The sequence below is a fragment of the Schistocerca americana genome, chromosome 7 (genome assembly GCF_021461395.2).
Source record: "Schistocerca americana isolate TAMUIC-IGC-003095 chromosome 7, iqSchAmer2.1, whole genome shotgun sequence".
Classification (NCBI taxonomy): domain Eukaryota; kingdom Metazoa; phylum Arthropoda; class Insecta; order Orthoptera; family Acrididae; genus Schistocerca; species Schistocerca americana.
Window position 1 is genome coordinate 389,985,950 of NC_060125.1, and position 20,380 is coordinate 390,006,329.

General features: G+C 45.7%; 1 protein-coding gene and 1 pseudogene across 1 annotated transcript in view; both read right to left on the reverse strand.

Annotated features, from left to right (window-relative positions):
* LOC124622221 (protein mesh) overlaps positions 1-20,380 on the reverse strand; it is a 264,311-nt gene that overhangs the window by 220,236 nt on the left and 23,695 nt on the right. The window lies entirely within an intron of this gene.
* On the reverse strand, positions 2,327-2,444 carry LOC124623285 (annotated as a pseudogene).

Sequence of the window (20,380 nt, forward strand, 5' to 3'; positions counted from 1 at the left end):
ACACCTAAATCATTCCGTTGGAGCTCTGATTTCTCTTATTCTTTTATGATGATCATTTCTGCCTACGTAGGTTGGTGTCAACAAAATATTTTCGCATTCGGAAGAGACAGTTGGTGATTGAAATTTCGTAAATAGATCTCGCCGCAAAGAAAACCGTCTTTGTTTCAGTGACTGCCACCCCAACTCGCGTATCATATCAGTGTCACTCTCACCCCTATTGCGTGATAACACGAAACGAGCTGCCCATCTTTGCACTTTTTCGATGTCCACCGGCAATCCTACCTGGTAAGGATCCCATACTGCACAGCAATATTCCAGCAGAGGACGGACAAGTGTAATGTAGGCTGTCTCTTTAGTGGGTTTGTCGCATCTTCTTGAAGTGGTCTGGCAACAAAGCACAGTTTTTGTTTCGCCATCCCCACGACATTGTCTATGTGGTGTTTCCAATTTAAGTTGTTCGTAATTCTAACTCCGGGGTATTTAGTCGAATTGACAGCCCTTAGTTTTGTACGACTTATCGTATACCTAAAATTTATCGGATTTGTTTTAGTATCCATGTGGATGACCTCGCACTTTTCTTTGCTTAGTGCTAATTGCCACTTTTCGCACTACACAGAAATTCTCTCTAAATCATTTTGCAATTGGAATTGATCGTCTGATGATTTTACTAGACGGTAAATTACAGCGTCATCTGCAATCAGTCTAAAGGGGCTGCTCAGATTATCACCTGGATCATTTATATAAATCAGGAACAGCAGATGGCCTATGTCACTACTTTGCGGAACGCTAGATATCACTTCTCTTCTACTCGATGATTTACCGTCTATCACTACGAACTGTGCCCTCTCTGAGAGGAAATCACGAATCCATTTACACAACTGAGATGATACTCCATATGCACGCAATCTGATTAATAGTCGCTTGTGAGGAACGGTACCAAAAGCCTTCTGGAAATCTAGGAATATGAAATCGATCTGAGATCCCTTGCCGACAGTACTCATTACTTCATGGGAATAAAGGGCTTGATGTGTTGCACAAGAACGATATTTTCTGAATCCGTGTTGGTTATGTATCAATAAGTCATTTTCTTCAAGGTGATTCATAATGTTCGAGTACAGTATATGCTCCAAAATCCTACTGCAAATTGAGGTCAGTGATATGGGTCTGTAACTCATTGGGTTACTCCTATTTCCTTTCTTGAATACTACAACCACAACGTTGCTACAGATGGCGTCATTTACCAAGGTTTCCAGAATTTTCTGCAATTGACTGCACTGGGTTCGGGAGTATATCGAGATATTTTATTACCTTAATCCTCCTAAAACGGCTCTTGCATGATCCATAAAGAAAAAGAGATTCATGAGTAAACTGCAAGACAATGTTCTCTGTTACCTCACTACGACTTACTCAGTAACTAATCTCACCCGGTTTTGAATAAACCCCGTGTATAAAAGTGTATACAGCATGGTCAGAAATCTTAAAGGCTTGCAAAAGTGTTGCAGGGTAGGTTATGCTAAGCAATTCAGAAAAAAAATCGGTAAGCTGTTCCCTTTCCGAGTTAATTTACACTGAAGTTAGCTAATCATGCCGTTGCACCCACCAACTCAAGCAGCGCGCCACAGAAGGTCTGCCAAACGTGTCCTAGACCGAACAAGGGAGCTTTACAAAATACACGAGCCAAAGGCTGAGCAGTCTCGTGCGCTATCATCTACACTATGAGAACAGCTGACACTGATTGGATCTAGCGCTGGCTTGAATTTGCACGAGCAAGGGCCTGGCTGGTTAACTTCGATGTTACCTAACTTGGAAACGGCGCGAAGTATCGAATTTTTATCTTAAGAATTATTTCTCAACGCAGCTTACCCTATTACCCTGTACGGTATAGTAAGCACATGCACTCAGTTTCAGTGGACCATTATTACTTATGAGTGTTTACATGACGAATACAGCGGATAGTTTTCCACTGCCCATAGACATGGGCAATCCGAATCCAAGCACAAGTGAAGCTGTAAGTTCGAAGTAGCATAGGTTAAACATAAACTGTAACGCACCACACAGATGCCATCAGATGACTTTTATCTCACTATTTACAACTGTCTATCTAATTAAAAAAATAAAGTCCTCCTGAACAAGGCATCAAGGACCAGTGGTACCGACCGGCCGCCGTGTCATCCTAAGCCCACACGCGTCACTGGATGCGGATATGGAGGGGCATGTGGTCAGCACTCCGCTCTCCCGGCCGTATGTCAGTTTCCCAGACCGGAGCCGCTAGTTCTCAATCAAGTAGCTCCTCAGTTTGCCTCACAAGGGCTGAGTGCACCCCGCTTGCCTACAGCGCTCGGCAGACCGGATGGTCACCCATCCAAGTGCTAGCCCAGCCCGACAGCGCTTAACTTCGGCGATCTGACGGGAACCGGTGTTACCACTGCGGCAAGGCCGTTCGCGTCTATCTAATTAACTAATGATTAAAATATCTCGGACAAACTTTCGACCATAATCTGATATAGAATTTCACCCATTAGCTGTACACCAAACAGCTCGAATTTCTCGTGGTAGCCGTAGTGACTATTCTAGGTTAAAGCGAGACAGTGTAAAAAGTAGAAAACTTAAAAATGAAATCGGTGCTTTTACTATCCTTTGTACGTTCAGAGTCGTAGCTTCGTCATGAGGGCTTTACGTTATTACGTAAGGACCTTTACTAAGATGTCAAGCAACCAAAATCGCGTATTCTGTGGGAGTTACAGTACGCTGTTAATTGCAAATTCCGGATTTGTTTTAGAGTTTAAACAAAACTAGTGAACCGCACCGGCTTCGTACGCGTAGCACTAAAGTATCTATGACCAGCTGACGAGTCGGTTTGGTATCCCACCACTGTCCAGAGCGTCCCCGGACATCTGTATGGCCTGGTATCTCATTGAATGGAACGGGATTGTCTTTAGTGATGAGTCCCTCTTCGAAATGAGCCCCATTGTCCAGCGCGTCCGCAGACATCTGCTCGACCTGGTATCTCATTGAATGGAATAGCATTGTCTTTAGTGATGAGTCGCTCTTCGAATTGAGCCCCCCTGTCCAGCGCGTCCACAGACATCTGTTCAGCCTGGTATCTCATTGAATGGAATAGGATTGTCTTTAGCGATGAGTCGCTCTTTGAAATGAGCCCCATTGTCCAGCGCTTCCAACAGACATCTGTTCGGCCTGGTATCTCATTGAATGGAATAGGATTGTCTTTAGTGATGAGTCGCTCTTCGAAATGAGCCCCAGTGTCCAGCGCGTCCACAGACATCTGTTCGACCTGGTATCTCACTGAATGGAATAGGATTGTCTTTAGTGATGAGTACCTGTTCGAAATGAGCCCCATTGTCCAGCGCGTCGGCAGACATCTGTTCGGCCTGGTATCTCATTGAATGGAATAGGATTGTCTTTAGTGATGAGTCCCTCTTCGAAATGAGCCCCATTGTCCAGCGCGTCCGCAGACATCTGTTCGGCCTGGTATCTCATTAAATGGAATAGGATTGTCTTTATGATGAGTCCCTCTTCGAAATGAGCCCCAGTGTCCAGCGTGTCTGCAGACATCTGTTTGCCCTGGTATCTCATTGAATGGAATAGGATTGTCTTTAGTGATGACTCCCTCTTCGAAATGAGCCCCATTGTACAGCGCGTCCGCAGCCATCTGTTCGATCTGGTATCTCATTGAATGGAATAGCATTGTCTTTAGTGATGAGTCCCTCTTCGAAATGAGCCCCACTGCCCAGTGCGTCCACAGACATCTGTTCGGCCTGGTATCTCATTGAATGGAATAGGATTGTCTTTAGTGATGAGTCCCTCTTCGAAATGAGCCCCATTGTCCAGCGCATCCACAGAAATCTTTTCGGCCTGGTGTCTCATTGAATGGAATAGGAATTGTCTTTAGTGATGAGTCCCTCTTCGAAATGAGCCCCATTGTCCAGCGCGTCTGCAGACATCTGTTCGACCTGGTATCTCATTGAATGGAATAGGATTGTCTTAATGATGAGTCCCTCTTCGAAATGAGCCCCAGTGTCCAGCACGTCTGCAGACATCTGTTCGGCCTGGTATCTCATTGAATGGAATAGGATTGTCTTTAGTGATGAGTCCCTCTTCGAAATGAGCCCCATTGTCCAGCACGTCCGCAGACATCTGTTCGATCTGGTATCTCATTGAATGGAATAGGATTGTCCTTAGTGATGAGTCCCTCTTCGAAATGAGCCCCACTGCCCAGTGCATCTACAGACATCTGTTCGGCCTGGTATCTCATTGAATGGAATAGGATTGTCTTTAGTGATGAGTCCCTCTTCGAAATGAGCCCCATTGTCCAGCGCATCCACAGACATCTTTTCGGCCTGGTGACTCATTGAATGGAATAGGAATTGTCTTTACTGATGAGTCCCTCTTCGAAATGAGCCCCATTGTCCAGCGCGTCTGCAGACATCTGTTCGACCTGGTATCTCATTGAATGGAATAGGATTGTCTTAATGATGAGTCCCTCCTCGAAATGAGTCCCATCGTCCAGCGCGTCCACAGACATCTTTTCGGCCTGGTGTCTCATTGAATGGAATAGGAATTGTCTTAATGATGAGTCCCTCTTCGAAATGAGCCCCAGTGTCCAGCGCGTCTGTAGACATCTGTTTGGCCTGGTATCTCATTGAATGGAATAGGATTGTCTTAATGATGAGTCCCTCCTCGAAATGAGTCCCATTGTCTAGCGCGTCCACAGACATCTTTTCGGCCTGGTGTCTCATTGAATGGAATAGGATTGTCTTAATGATGAGTCCCTCTTCGAAATGAGCCCCATTGTCCAGCGCGTCCACAGACATCTTTTCGGCCTGGTGTCTCATTGAATGGAATAGGAATTGTCTTTAGTGATGAGTCCCTCTTCGAAATGAGCCCCATTGTCTAGCGCGTCCGCAGACATCTGTTCGGCCTGGTATCTCATTGAATGGAATAGGATTGTCTTAATGATGAGTCCCTCTTCGAAATGAGCCCCAGTGTCCAGCGCGTCTGCAGACATCTGTTTGGCCTGGTATCTCATTGAATGGAATAGGATTGTCTTAATGATGAGTCCCTCTTCGAAGTGAGCCCCATTGTCCAGCGCGTCTGCAGACATCTGTTTGGCCTGGTATCTCATTGAATGGAATAGGATTGTCTTAATGATGAGTCCCTCTTTGAAATGAGCCCCATTGTCCAGGATGTCCGCAGACATCTGTTCGGCCTGGTATCTCATTGAATGGAATAGGATTGTCTTTAGTGATGAGTCCCTCTTCGAAATGAGCCCCATTGTCCAGCACATCCGCAGACATCTGTTCGGCCTGGTATCTCATTGAATGGAATAGGATTGTCTTTAGTGATGAGTCCCTCTTCGAATTGAGCCCAAATGTCCAGCGTGTCCGCAGACATCTGTTCGGCCTGGTATCTCATTGAATGGAATAGGAATTGTCTTTAGTGATGAGTCCCTCTTCGAAATGAGCCCCATTGTCTAGCGCGTCCGCAGACATCTGTTCGGCCTGGTATCTCATTGAATGGAATAGGATTGTCTTAATGATGAGTCCCTCTTCGAAATGAGCCCCAGTGTCCAGCGCGTCTGCAGACATCTGTTTGGCCTGGTATCTCATTGAATGGAATAGGATTGTCTTAATGATGAGTCCCTCTTCGAAGTGAGCCCCATTGTCCAGCGCGTCTGCAGACATCTGTTTGGCCTGGTATCTCATTGAATGGAATAGGATTGTCTTAATGATGAGTCCCTCTTTGAAATGAGCCCCATTGTCCAGGATGTCCGCAGACATCTGTTCGGCCTGGTATCTCATTGAATGGAATAGGATTGTCTTTAGTGATGAGTCCCTCTTCGAAATGAGCCCCATTGTCCAGCACGTCCGCAGACATCTGTTCGGCCTGGTATCTCATTGAATGGAATAGGATTGTCTTTAGTGATGAGTCCCTCTTCGAATTGAGCCCAAATGTCCAGCGTGTCCGCAGACATCTGTTCGGCCTGGTATCTCATTGAATGGAATAGGATTGTCGTTAGTAATGAGTCCCACTTCGAAATGAGCCCCAGTGTCCAGCGCGTCCACAGACATCGGCCTGGTATCTCATTGAATGGCATAGGATTGGCTTTAGTGATGAGTCCCGCTTCGAAATGAGCCCCGATGGCCATGAATGACGTGTCGGGATAATCCCCAGGCAACGGTGGGATACCAACCTCACTTTCCCCCACCTTACGGCCTGACAACCAGGTGTGATGGTCTGGGGTGCCATTCCTTCCCATAGCAGGTAACCTTTGGTTCTCTTCCACGGTATCCTTACAGCACAGAGGTACGTCGACGATATTCTACGCCCCCTTTTGTTACCCTTCACGGCAGCCATCCTGGGCTTACATATCAGGAAGATATTGCCCACCCGCACACGACGAGAGTTTCTATTGCTTGTCTTCGTGATTGCCAAACCCTACCATGGTTAGCAAGGTCGTCGGACCTCTCCCCGATAGAGAACGTTTGGAGCGTTATGGGCGGGCTCTCCAAACGGCTAGGGAGTTTGACGATTTAACGAGCCAGATGGACAGAATTTGGTACGATGTCCATCAGGGGGACATCTAACAACTCTTTCAACCAGTGCCAAGCCGAATAACTGTTTTCGTAACGGCCAGAGGTCGACGTACGTGTTGTTCACTTGCCCAATTTGTGAAGCTCGTTCTCTTGAATAAATCGTCCAATTTTTCTGAAATTGTAATCATTTGTTTGTATGTACATGTACATACATTTCTTCGTGGTAAGTCTACTTTCTTTTCTTAGAGTGTAATTTAAGCAGTGCGCCCCAGGAAAGTTCTGAGGAGGTACGAAAGTTATCTCCTCCATATTTAATTGGTTTTTGGAGTGTCATTTCGTGGAAGTGATGCCCAGCCCACCGCAGTGAGACGTGAGCTACCCACCCCGTCTGTAGTGGAGTAAAACGCGGGCTATGGCCACTTGCCGGCTGCCTCAAGCCAGCGGCAGTCCGGCGTGAGCTACATTGTCTGTGTGATCCTTTCCTGTACTCCCAGTGTAACATAATACGGAGCACCCTCTGCTATCGAACAATGGTAGGATTACCCTCTGACACCCAACATTTGTACGAAGTGCGGTCAACCACGCAACATGGACACGGAGCGCCTCCTGCCAACCAACACTGGTACACAGCACGCTCCGTCGCATAACGTAGGTAGGATACTCCCTCAATTATGCGTCATTGGCACAAAGTATCCTCTGCCACATAATAATAACATGTATGATTGATTCAAATGAGTTCTGCTAGATGGTAACGGCATCATTTTGACAATGGTGGGGACTACACTAATGGCCATTAAAATTGCTACATCAAGAAGAAATGCAGATGATAAACGGGTATTCATTGGTCAAATATATTATACTAGAACTGACATGTGATTACATTTTTACGCAATTAGGGTGCATAGATCCAGAGAAATCAGTACCCAGAACAACCACTTCTGGCCGTAATAACGGCCTTGATACGCCTGGGCATTGAGTCAAACAGAGCTTGGATGACGTGTACAGGTACAGCTGCCCATACACCTTCAACACGATATCACAGTTCATCAAGAGTAGTGACTGACGTATTGTGACGAGCCAGTTGCTCGGCCACCATTGGCCAGACGTTTTCAATTGGTGAGAGATCTGGAGAATGTGCTGGCCAGGGCAGCAGTCGAACATTTTCTGCATCCAGAAAGGCCCGTACAGGACCTGCAACATGTGGTCGTGCATTATCCTGCTGAAATGTAGGGTTTCGCAGGGACCGAATGAAGGCTAGAGCCACAGGTCGTAACACATCAGAAATGTAACGTCCACTGTTCAAAGTGCCGTCGATGCGAACAAGAGGTGACCGAGACGTGTAACCAATGGCACCCCATACCGTCACGCCTGGTGATACGCCCGTATGGTGATGACGAATACACGCTTCCAACGTGCCTTCACCGCGATGTCACCAAACACGCATGCGACCATCGTGATGCTGTAAACGGAACCTGGATTCATCCGAAAAAATTACGTTTTGCCATTCGTGCACCCAGGTTCGTCGTTGAGTACACATCGCAAGCGCTCCTGTCTGTGATGCAGCGTGATGCAACGTCAAGGGTAACCACAGCCATGGTCTCCGAGCTGACAGTCCATGCTGCTGCAAACGTCGTCGAATTGCTCGTGCAGATAGTTGTTGTCTTGCAAACGTCCCCATCTGTTGACTCAGGGATCGAGACGTGGCTGCACGATCCGTTACAGCCATGCGGATAAGTTTCCCTTCATCTCGACTGCTAGTGATATGAGGCCGTTGGGATCCAGCACGGCGTTCCGTATTACCCTCCTGAACCCACCGATTCCATATTCTGCTAACAGTCATTCGATCGCGACCAACGCGAGCAGCAATGTCGCTATACGATAAACCGAAATCGCGATAGGCTACAATCCGACCTTTATCAAAGTCGGAAACGTGATGGTACGCATTTCTCCGCCTTACACGAGGCATCACAACTTCGTTTCACAGGCAACGCCGGTCAACTGCTGTTTGTGTATGGGAAATCGGTTGGAAACTTTCCTCAAGTCAGCACGTTGTACGTGTCGCCACCGGCGCCAAGCTTGTGTGAATGCTCTGAGAAGCTAATCATTTGCATATCACAGCATCTTCTTCCTGTCGTTTAAATTTCGCGTCTGTAGCACGTGATCATCGTTGTGTAGCAATTTTAATGACCAGTAGTGTAATTTGTCATACTTCAACAATTTATACAAAATATTTATAAATGATATGCGCAAACCTTTGTTGTGAATCAGTTTATCTAATAGTGAAAACTGTCTGAAAATCGCTACAGAAGTCCATGAGATTAGCTCGAAAGCACCGACAGAAACAACAGTGAGTGACTCCATTTTATACATAGTCCAGTCACATTGATATGGCTACCTCTCAAAATCATGATTAACCATTTTTTACAGCGTGTATTACTGCGAGACATGCAGGAAGAGAGTCAATATGGTTATGGAAGGTACTGACAGGGATGTGGAGCCATGCGACTCGGTGCAACGGCCAGGTGCTCTAGGTTTCTCGGTTGTGGATCCATGACGTCGTTAGCCCGATCGAACTGGTCCCACAGATCCTCGATTGGGTTTTAATAAGGAGAGTTCAGTGGCCAGGGGAGTAGGTAAACTCATTCAGGCGCTCTTCGAACCGCGCACATACGCAGCGAGCCCTGTGAAACATTGCGTTGTCCTCCTGTGTAGGTGCTATTGTGCTGAGGAAAAAAAAGCTGACTGTAAGGGTCCTCAAGGATGGATAGATTCCAGGACGACGAGATCACCCAGAGAATACCACGAATACATTCCCCAGACCACAGCACTCCGATGGTCATTGGAGGGTATTTGCTTACAGATATTCCGCGCCGTACACGCCAACGGCCATCCGTCTGATGGAGCATAAAAGCGGTTCTACTGAAAAGGCCACCTGCTGCCACCCAGTGGACGTCCAGCTGGGGTACTGGCGTGCAAATTCCAACCTTCGTCGCCGCTGAATAGGAGTCAGCATTGGGACATGAAGCAAGCGACTGCTGCGGATGCTCATACGCAGCAATATTAGCTAAACGATGGCTGTTAACTCCTTGATGGACTGATGGGCTGTCAGTTGCTCAGCAGGTGCATGTCTATTCGGCTGTACACATCTCGGCAGCCGTCGTCCACCCCTGTCCTATAAGGTACCATAGTTGCCTTGTCCCCGGTTTTGGATAGCACCATTTTGCCGCGCACGGCATGGTTTAATCACGGCGGTACGCGTGCTGTTTGCAAACTTAGCCGTTTCGGAAAGCCAATGATCTTGCCCTTTTGGATTTCAGATAAATCGATCCCTTTCCGCATTAAACAACGACTACACTATTCTGCGCGTACCCCCGAGACGCTTTAAGTACTCTCCATCGCTAGTGCTGCAACCAGCCGTCAGCGAGTGGTTATTACACGTTGATGTCGAACTTAGCCGGTAACTGCATTAATATGACTGGGCTCTTTACTTAATACCCTCAATAAAATGCAAGCAAACAGGAGAAATTGGGACAGTCGTATCAAAAGAGTGAACGAAGAAAGATTATTTCTCTAGAGAAGAATATTTAAGTCGGTTGAGAGAAGAAGACGAGGGAGACTGAGGAAGCGATGGGTATCGAACAGGCAGAACATAAACGGCATAATGCTTGAAGTGAAGATGACGATGACGACGATTTTCCCATGATGTCGGGTGTTTTCCAGCGCCTGTGGGAAATACACCTCGAAAATACCTGGCAGGATGCAGCGCTTCGTAGAGGAATGACCGATTAAATTACCTTTGTTCTGCTGCTGAATTTGATTGGCGGAAAGGCTGGAAGTGAAAACATTTTTCGTGAAATTGCTTCGAACTCGCAAAACGATGGATGGATTGCTAGCCCCTGGATATGGGCCCTGTGTTGCACATATGAAATTGAAATCGTCGATAAAGTTATTCAGTGATGAAACCTGTAGGTATTTGAAGATGCGCTGCCGGGCTCGGGCGTGGAATTCGGCTCATTCATTTTCCGGTGTTTTGAGGGTTTGCTGCAATTTGCCGCCCGGTTAGTCATGCGGTCTAACGCACGGCTTTCCGTGCGGGAAGGCGTGCCGCTCCCCGACACGAATCCGCCTGGAGGATTAGTTTAGAGGTCCGCGTGCTGATCAGTCTGTGAATGGTTTTTAAGGCGGTTTTCCATCTGCCTCGGCGAGTGCGGGCTGGTTCCCCTTACTCAGTCTCAGTTACAGTATGTTGGCGATTGCTACGCAAACATTTGGGGGTTACACTCGTTTGGTCTGAGCTGAGCCGTTCCCCCGGGGGGGTGGGGGGGTGGGGGGGGGGTTCCACTGGGGGTCGAACCCTGGGTTCGGTGTGGGGCGGCGGTCGGATGAGTGACATACAGTGCTGCAATTTAGTGAGCGAGCACCTGACCTACAGCCAGAAGAATGACACTGTGAAGACACTGGTTAGCTAGAGTTGGTGCTTGATAAAAACGAAGTGGACTTACCGAGGCCAGATACGAAAACGATAAATTCTGCTTGGTGCCGCGGGAACATGAGGGGTGTTTCTGCCACATCTTCAGTCATGTGTTTTTTATTTTTTTATATTTTGGGTCATCAGTCTTCTGACTAGTTTGATGCGGCCCGCCAGAAATTCCTCTCCTGTGCCAACCTCTTCATCTCAGAGTAGCACATGCAAACAATGTCCTCTATTATTTGCTGGATGTATTCCAATCTCTGTCTTCCTCTACAGTTTTTGGCCTCTACAGCTCACTCTATTACCATGGAAGTAATTCCCTCATGGCTTAACAGATGCCCTATCATCCTGTCCCTTCTCCTTATCAGTGTTTTCCACATATTCCTTTCCTCTCCGATTCTGCACAGAACCTCCTCACTCTTTACTCATTAGTCCACCTAATTATCGACATTCGTCTGTAGTACCACATCTCAAATGCTTCGATTCTCTTCTGTTCTGGTTTTCCCACATGTTTCCCTGCAATCCTAAAATTGAGGCCTATATTTTATACTAGTAGACTTTTATTGGCCAAGAATGCCCTTTTTGCCATTTCTAGTCTGCTTATGATGATCTCCTTGCTCCGTCCGTCATTGGTTATTTTGCTGCCTAGGTAGTTGAATTCCTTAACTTCATCTACTTCGTGACCATCGATCCTGATGTTAAGTTTCTCGCTGTTCTCATTTCTACTACTTCTCATGCCCTTCGTCTTTCTTCGATTTACTCTCAATCCACTTTCTGTACTCATCAGATTGTTCATTCCATTCAGCAGATCATGTAATTCTTCGTCAGTTTCACTAAGTATAACAATGTCGTCAGTGAGTCGTATCATTGATATCCTTTCACCATGAATTTTAATTCTACTCCTTAACCTTTCTTTTATTTCCATCACTGCTTCCTCGATGTACAGACTGAACAGTAGGGGCGAAAGGCTACATTCTTGTCTTACGCTCTTTTTAATACGAGCACTTCGTTGATGGTTGTCTACTTTTATTATTCCCCCTTGGCTGTTGTGCATATTATATATGACCAGCCTATTCATATTTTTCTCAGAATTTCTAACATCTTGCACAACTTTACATTGTCGCACGCTTTTTCCACGTCGACAAATCCTATGAACGTGTCTCGGTTCAAATGGCTGAAATGGCTCTGAGCACTATGGGACTCAATATCTTAGGTCATAAATCCCGTAGAACGTAGAACTACTTAAACCTAACTAACCTAAGGGCATCACACACATCCATGCCCGAGGCAGGATTCGAACCTGCGACTGTAGCAGTCCCGCGGTTCCGGACTGAAGCGCCTAGAATGTGTCTTGATTTTTCTTTAGCATTGCTTCCATTATAAACCGCAAAGTTAGAAATGCCTCTCTGGTGCTTTTACCTTTCCTAAAGCCAAACTGATCATCATCTAGCACATCCTCAATTTTCTTTTCCGTTCTTCTGCATACTATACTTGTTAGCAACTTGGATGCATAAGCTGCTAAGCTGATTGTGCGATAATTTTCGCACGTGTTAGCTGTTGCAGTCTTCGGAATTGTGTGGATGTATTTTTTCGAAAGTCAGATGGTATGTCGCCAGGCTCGTACACTCTACACACCAAAGTGAATAGTCGTTTCGTTGGCACTTTTACCAATAATTTTAGAAATTCTGATGGAATACTGTGCCTTATTTGATCTTAAGTCCTCCAGAGCTCTTTTAAATTCTGATTCTAATACTGGATCCCCTGTCTCTTCTAAATGACTGCTGTTACTTCTTCTATCACATCAGACAAATCTTCCCCGTCATAGAGGCTTTCAATGTATTCTTTCCACCTGTCCGATCTTTCTTCTGTATGTAACAGTGGAATTCCCGTTGCTCTCTTAATGTTATCATCGTTGCTTTTAATGTCAGCGAAGGCTGTTTTGACTTTCCTGTATGCTGAATCTGTCGTTCCGACAATCGTTTCTTTTTCAATTTCTTCACATTTCTCCTGCAGCCATTTCGTCTTAGCTTCCCTGCACTTCTTATTTATTTCATTCCTCAGCCACTTGTGTTTCTATATTCCTGAGTTTCCCTGAACGTTTTTATACTTCCTCCTTTCATCGACCAACTGAAGTATTTCTTCTGTTACCAATGGTTTCTTGACAGTTACCTTCTTTGAACCTACGTTTTTGTTCCCAACTTCTGAGGTGGCTCTTTTTAGAGATGTCCATTCCTCTTCAGTTGTACTGCCTACTGAGCTGTTCCTTATTGCCGTATCTACAACGTTAGAGAACTTCAACCGTATCATTTCTTAGTACTTCCACATCCTCATCTTTTCGTGTTGACTCTTCCTGACTAATGTCTTAATCTTCAGCCTACTCTTCATCAGTACTATATTTTTATCTGTGTCTAGATCTGCTCCTGAGTACGTCTTACAATCCAGTATCTGATTTCGGAATCCCTGTCTGACCATGATGTAGTCTAACTGAAATCTTCCCGTATCACCCGGCCTTTTCCAAGTACATCTCCTCATCTGGTAATACTTGAACAGAGTATTCGTCCCATTTGTTATAACTTCCGGTCTGAGAGGCCGTGGTCGATCTGTGTAACTATTTCTTCCTGAGGTTTCGTTGCTGACTGCGGGCAACATCTTCCTAGGTGAGTCAACGACTAGAGATTCAGAAACACCACAATAATTTTATTAGAAAAGAAGAAGCCTTAAAGTTAGATAAGATATGGCGGTCGACTTTGAATCAACGGTGTGACATTCGATTACCTTCAGTCGAGAATAATGACGTTAGTCAGAGATAGACCTACAGTCGGCTCGACGCGCCCTCTATATAAACGGGTCCCCCACAGCCTGGCAGCCAGTCGTTAACTCATCTCGCAAGATGTTGCCCCCAGTTGGCAACGAAACGTCAGGCAGAAGAAGTTTTACAGATGGACCACGGCCTCTCAGCCCGGAAGTTGTAACTAATGGAGGCGCCGGGCGTGAAAGCTTACAAGTCGACAGTATTCGCTATTACGAGCTGAAATTTATTACAGAACTAAATTCGTCTGACTTCTCTCTCATTCCTTACCCCAAGCCCAGGAACTGTAACCTTTGCTTCTAATCCTTCCCATACATCTGCATTCCAGTTGCCCATTCTTATTAGATTTTCATCTCCCTTTACTTACTGTATTACCCTTTCAATATCCTCATATACTTTCTCTATCTCTCCATCTTCAGCTTGCGACGTCGGCATGTATACCTGAACTAGCGTTGTCCGTGTTGGTTTGCTGTCGATTCTGATAAGAACGAACCTATATCTGAACTGTCCACATAACACACTCCCTGCCGTACCTTCATATTCATAAGGAATCTTACTCCCGTTATACCATTTTCTGCTGCTGTTGATATTATCCAATACTCATCTGATCAGATATCGTTGTCTTGTTTCCATTTCACTTCACTGATCCCTGCTACATCTAGATTGAACCTTTGCATTTCCCTTTTCAGGTTTTCTGCTTTCCCTATCACGTTCAAGCTTCTGACATTCCACGTCCCGACTCGTAGAACGTTATCCTTTCAGTCATGGATCTTGCTTTTTAGAAGGAATCGCTCGCAACTGCCACGCTGGGTGCGTGTCGTGACCAGAGCTTATCGCTCTCTCGACTCTGTCGATATCTGTGGGTGACGCACCTCATGCGAGGCTTAGTGAGAGATAAGGAACTCCAGATTACCACAGCGAGACTGTTGTTCAGCGCTATTCCCTGGCCAACTTGCAGCGCACTTGTCATTGATTCTCGTCGTACGCATTATATTACACACTATCTGCTCATAAGTATTTGGACACCTATTATCGGACATTAGTGTGGGGGAGTCAACCCCTCGCCTTTATGAAGGCTGCTGGGGCTCTATCAATGACGTGTCTGAACGTCTCCAGGGCAATGGCAGCTCAGAGTTCCTTAAGAGTCTAAACTGGCCAAGAAAGCGATGCCCGACGTTCAGGGCTGGAGCGAAGTCGGTGTTTTAACTTGAACCAAAGGTGTTCCAATGGGTTCAGGATGGGATTCTATTGCTCACAAACAATTTTGTTATTTTATTTATTTTAACAAACAATCATCGTCAACTGTACACAATACACACTGCTATAAGATGTGTTCATATCCTTTCGCATTAGCGTTTTCCGAGGAGCAATAGGAAAACTACACCCTAACTACGAAAAACGCCTCCCATACCGTAAAACCACATCTTCCGTGCGTGTCCTCCAGGCATTCGCCAACTCCAAGCAATCCCATTTGATTGTAACATTGTATCACTCATACCCAGTCATCTACTGTCCATTTGCGTCGCTCTTTACGCCATCTTAAACATCGATTAGCCTTGGCTTCTTTTTAATGTGTTAGCTGGGTTGCTGATAGTACTTTGGAACTCACGAGTGATTCCTTCCGCTGATTTCGTGCGACCGAGCAAGGTGGCACATTGGTTAGCACACTGGTCTCGTATCCGGGAGGACGAAGATTCAAATCGGCGTCCGGCTATCCAGATTTAGGTTTTCGTGATTCCTCCAAAATTGCACCAGTCATATGCCGTGCATGGCCGATTTCCTTCCCCATCCTTGAAACATTTCTAAACTGTGCTTCGTCTTTAATGACCTCCATGTCAGCGGGACCTTAGAGCCTAATCTTCCTTCCCTCATTGATTTCATGTTATTTTATACAGTCATGCTCCGCACTGGTATGACGATCCCTGACCGTCAGTATATGAAGCCTGACAGACCTTCGTTTAGCTGAGGATGTTTCTTCTTGTTTTCACTTTACAGTCACTTCACCAACTTGGGCAGCTTGAGAAGGAACGAAATGTCCCTGATCGGTTTGCTACTCACGTGACATCTAGCGGCTAACCCACGTTCGAAGTAACTGAGCTCTTCTCACCGATCGTTTCTGCTATTACTGCTTCTTTTCTAGCAATGCAATACTCCGCGCCTCGTGTTATAATAGGTGCTCAACTTCTTGTGAACTCTAGCGTTCTAATTCCTATTACATAAAGAAACCGTCCGAACAGGCTTCGGAAGGCCCAGCGGTTCTGACCGACCGCCGTGTCATCCTCAACACTTGGCGTCGCTAGCTGTAGATATGGAGGTGCATATGGTCAGCACACCCCTCTACCGGTAGTTGTCAGTTTTCGTGACCGGAGCCGCTAATTCTCCATCTGGTAGCTCCTCCATTGGCCCCACAAGGTTGAGCGCATCCCGTTTGCGAACAAAGCTCGGCAGGCCCAGACGGTCACCCACACAAGTATTAGCCAAGCCTGACAACGCTTAACTTCAGTGATGCGATAGCAACCGGTGTTACCACTGTGGCAAGACCGTTGGCAATCCCCATTACGTAGAGGTGTCCTAATATTTTCGATTAGACAGTGTACGTTTTAAAATGTAAGAATTAACAAAAGACAGACCGTAGAATCGACGAGTATATTGGCGTTCCCAAAGAACGTTTTGCTTTCCTCCAGCACGAAAATAATCTGTATATGTTGTTAACTTTTTAGCTATTTTTCTGTTAAGTAGTGAGCTTTGAGGACGTGCTTCCGGTGTCTCGTAAAAATATTGCACTTGAAACGCTCATTCCGTGTGGTGTCGGAGCTTCCGTAGCATCGGGCACGGTCCCAGTCGCATCCGAGGTGAAAATCCACACATTTTGGTGACGCGCTGTGCACGAGATAAATTAGGCAACGTGTTGGTCCGTACATTTACCTAGAAACATTTATTGGCGGCCCCGGATTAATCCGCTGCACTGTTACGCTATTAAACAAGTTTAAACATTTTTGAAAGTGACTGCCAACAGCTCCTTAGTACTTTATGAAATACGTGACACTGTAATATTAGTAATTTTCGCCTCACAAACATTAATATACGCTCAATAGTAAACGCCTGATGGCCAGAAGTTATCGAACAATTGTAATGTAAAAGAAATGAACCATCGCATAGCAGCGACAGAATCTATTATTGTGCTTTATCTTTGCCGTTCTTGCGCGGCGGCGGTAAATCTCTATGTACGTGTATGGATTAATGTTTCAACACAAATGAGGCCTTGAGAGCTTCACCTTTTACTGTTGCTATTCCATGAAAGGCAGACGCGGACTTGCTGCGTTCCGCAATCGGTATTTTATAATTTGTGAAAAATACTCTGTAAATGTGCTAATTGTTATTTTCAAATCAGAGAGCATATAGTTTCATGTAATAGATTACAGACATCATCAAGAGGACATTAAGACTGAATATTGACTGTTATGTGTAAAGCATTTGTTCATATGCGCCATCCATTGTAATTTAATATAAAAAGGTAAGTAGCATTAAGAAAACGTGTGTTAGAGATAAGTGTGCTTATTTTAACAAATTATCCTTAAGTAACTCCATCTCCTCATTACTTGAATGTTAATCATTTTGCATCAGTTTATCTCCAGAAACTACCATCACGCTGGTGGACAAAACGCAGCATGAGGAAGGAAGAAAATTATCGTTTTTCTATCATTTCTGAATCAATTCCTTTCTTAATTGTGTAGTGTTGCTTTTCTTTCAAAGTCAATAAATCTTTTGGTCCGTTAGTGTCGATCCGGGTATGACTAAATCGCGACCACGAAAACGCACGGAAATGATAATGTTGCTTCCTACCAATCTCAAATAAACCAATCTGCTGCTCTTGTTCAAAATAATGCAATCAGGCATTTAATGATTACTGTGAGTTATTACAATACTACAATCAATCCCTGGTTCTGTTGCCAAGTTACCCAACAAAATATTTAATTACATTTTCAACAAAATAATTTTTTCCTTTTCTTTCCTCCGCTTGATAACACTACAACACGCAACTGTCTACGTGAACGTCATTGTCTCTACCTGTTCCGCTTATTAACCATCATCGTAGTATGAAAGTTCGAACACTGCCTGACAAGAAAGTGAAGCACCCAGAGGATATGATTGGATGCAAACGAAACTTGGTCAGTGCACTCACAATTGCCGGGTGTGCATATCTCTGTTATAGGTAGAGCGCCGCCAGAGTGCTCTAGTATGGTTCGAACTTTTAAGTGTTGTTATGCTACTGAACAGTATGGGGTAGAAAACTATAAATGTTTATTAAAACTCTTCCGTATTGCCACAGGCAATATGAAGTTAAGCCAGGGACAGATGTCGAAGAGGGAAGCGTACCGCTCTGTTTAAAGTGGGACAGGCCTTCGACGCATTACGACACCGTCCGCCAAGTGAGAAATACGCATTCAGCAGAAAGGAGACAGCGACAGAAAACCAAGGGAAGGGACACATGCACATACGTTAGCTTGTGAGACATGGTGCAAGAAACCCAATCTGTTACGTAAGAATACATAGATAAGAACACGTAGCGAGGATCTGGTACAGTAGTTAACAGTCTGTTAAATGAATATAGAAGAATAAGTAAGACATACGCGGTCATTACAAACCGAGCGTCATGTCGCAACCTCACGCTAACTCCTTGTAAATACCTCAGGTTTATAGTTCTCGTCATTTAATCATTGGGATCGATGGCACTCACAGTAATAGCACTCGATTCTATGATTATAATGCTTTACTGAATCTATGTCCTAAATGCTCCAGAACAGTCTATGAAGTAGCCGAAGATATATTCGAGATGATGGTCTTCATCTGATAAACTTCACACCGATCGCTTCCTACCATTTACTGATGGAGAAAGTGCCTGTCTTCCGACAATACCTTGTCGCAGAGTGATGCCAGCAGTGAATCTCGACACGGAAGCCAGCAATAGGGCCTCTTGGGGTCCACGTTCCTGTTCAACACCCAGGTACCTCCGGGTGCTGGAATCTGCCAGGCCGATAGGGAGGAGATCAACTGTCCACACGGCTACCAACACCAGGTACATCGCTTATGGGTCATTAAGGGCCACAGTAGAACTCGGAATGGGACTAAGGACACTCCAGCAGCCAGCGCGAGACATATGTCAGCTACAATCCAACACGCGGCTGAATGAATCATCGACCATGGCTGGTGCGGGAAAGTAAGGAAATAAACATAGTGCATAAAAAATTGAATGCTTCAGCAGCCATCCTGACATACAGGGATGTCTCCACTCTGCCTCCCTGTAGTGTCTTCACCAGGTGTGGTTGGGTATATAAGAGGCAACATCGTCGGACGTTGAGTGAACATTGAATGGCGCAGAGATGCCGCGTACTCGTGTGAGACAGCTTTGTCAACACCTCACAGTGTTTTAATGGAGCCTCATAGTTGGTCTCCATTTTGCCGGCTGGACGAATCGTGCAACGCCCAGATTTGTGGTGCGTTCAGATGTGACGGAGACCTGACGTCAGACTGCACAAGAATATGATGGCAGGCGTACCGTCGTCAAGGTAAACAGTCAATCACATCTGACCACCAGTAGGGAGGATCGCCGTGTTGTACACCAACAACATCGTAACCCCTTCATATCTGCACCCGCCGTCTGGGGCAATACAATGCACTCCCGGCAATATTCTTTGTCATCCAGCACAATTGGAGACTAGCAGCAGCTAGACTGAGGAATTAGCGTCCGATGTGTAGGCTGCCGTTAACACCACAACACAAACGGCTGCGTTTATAGCAGAGCAGCGACAGGGAAGCATGGACTGCTGACGGGTGGCATCGCACTGTGTTCAGTGAATATCGCCATTCTGCGCTACTCCGGAAGACCATTGCCGCACAGTATGGCGGAGACCTGGGGAGAGATCTCATTCTGCCAATGTTTTGGAGAGGTGCAACGTTCTTACTTCTGGTTTCATGGTGTGGGGAGCCATCGGGTATGATGCCAGGTCACGGCTGATAGTGACTGGGCGAACTCTGACGGCATAACGCTATGTCACGGACATCCTGCTTCCTCGTACGTTACCTATCATGTTACAGTATCGAGGTGCTATCTCTTAACAGTGCAATACTTGCCAACACATCGCCCTGGTCTCTATGGACTGTCTGCGTGATGTTGAGCTATTCCAGTTGTTAACGAGATCGCCAGATCTCTTCCCGATAGGACACGTGTGGGACCAGCTAGGACATCAACTCTGGCCCATTGCCAGTCTCCAGGATATCAACGAGCAGTTACAACAGCTGTGGGCCTGCTTGCCTCAGGAGAGAATACAACGGCTTTATGACACTCTTCTCAATCGAATCAGTGAATGAACCCGGCCCAGAGGGCTCAGATTGGCAAATTCTTTCTAAATTGTACTCGACACAGTAATCACTGAACTAAATCACACACCCTGTCACCCTCAACGTTTCGTTTCCTGCTCCTCTTCTGGAGCCCTCACTTTTTTTTGTCGTGGAGCATATATGATTTGCGTATATGTCATGTCATAA